General features: G+C 47.6%; 1 non-coding gene across 1 annotated transcript; it reads right to left on the bottom strand.

Annotated features, from left to right (window-relative positions):
• Positions 1 to 794: 794 nt before the first annotated feature.
• Positions 795 to 932, bottom strand: LOC114810510. Its single transcript, XR_003758209.1, has one exon. It is a non-coding gene; the product is annotated as a small nucleolar RNA SNORA7 (small nucleolar RNA).
• Positions 933 to 1,190: the final 258 nt, after the last annotated feature.

Genomic DNA, 1,190 nt, shown 5'->3' with positions numbered 1-1,190 from the left:
GAGAGAAGGCTGACACAGTAGTCTAGCCGGGATACAACGAGAGCCCGCAATAGTAAGGTAGCCGTTTGGGTGGAGAGGAAAGGGCGGATCTTGGCGATATTGTAGAGGTGAAACCGGAAGGTCTTGGTAACGGATAGGATGTGTGGGGTGAACGAGAGGGACGAGTCAAGGATGACACCGAGATTGCGGGCCTGCGGGACGGGAAGGATGGTCGTGCCATCCACGGTGATGGAGAAGTCTGGGAGCGGACCGGGCTTGGGAGGGAAGATGAGGAGCTCAGTCTTGCTCATGTTGAGTTTTAGGTGGCGGGCCGACATCCAGGTGGAGACGTCCCGGAGGCAGGAGGAGATGCGAGCCTGAAGGGAGGGGGAGAGGACAGGGGCCTACAACAATCTGAGAGTCTAGAGTTTTAGCTTCAGTGCTCTTCTCTTCAGTATTTCTTTAGTTTTACTCTGCTCTTTTATTTAGAACAGACCATGTGCTTAGGAGGGTTGAAAACAACGTTTACAATTTATATCTTTGCACCTGAGCACTCTGTGATACATACGTGCACAGCGATGGTGTTTCACTTGAGTTGTCTTATGTCATCCACTTGTCTTTGACACATAGCAACACCATGGACACATCTCTCCCAGAACATCCCACCTCCACCTGCAATCGTTCTGGTAGCATATCCATAGAGTTTTCTTGGTAAAAATATGGAAGTGGTTTACCATTGCCTCCTCTGCAGGACACTTGAGTCTTCACCCTTGATTCTCTCCCATTATGCTGCTGCCCAGCACGGGTGAGTTTTGACTTGTAGCAGATTGCCTTCCACTCACTAGCCACTGCCCAAGCTAGGAATGGAATGGATATGCCTCTGCCTGACTCTTTTTCCTGTAGTCGAGATTGGTAGAGTACTGGAAACTCTTCAGGTGTGATCCTGAAAGGTGATTCACATAAGTAAGTGTCACTAAAAAGGGTGTTTGACTAGCAGTTCATTCTACATTGTGTGTAAGTAAAGACTGCTACTTGCAATAGTAGTAGCATCTGCACTTATTGAGCCTTCAATCCCTGTGGTAGACTCTAGACTCTGAACTCACTGTGGTCAGGAATATGTCTATTGTTATATGGTACTCCCCAAGCTCCGTTGTACAGTGCTTTGTACTCAGTAAGTGCTCAATAAATACGATTGAATGAATGAATGAATA

This window comes from Ornithorhynchus anatinus, chromosome 3 (genome assembly GCF_004115215.2).
Source record: "Ornithorhynchus anatinus isolate Pmale09 chromosome 3, mOrnAna1.pri.v4, whole genome shotgun sequence".
Classification (NCBI taxonomy): Eukaryota; Metazoa; Chordata; class Mammalia; order Monotremata; family Ornithorhynchidae; genus Ornithorhynchus; species Ornithorhynchus anatinus.
This window is presented reverse-complemented; position numbering and strand designations above follow the sequence as displayed.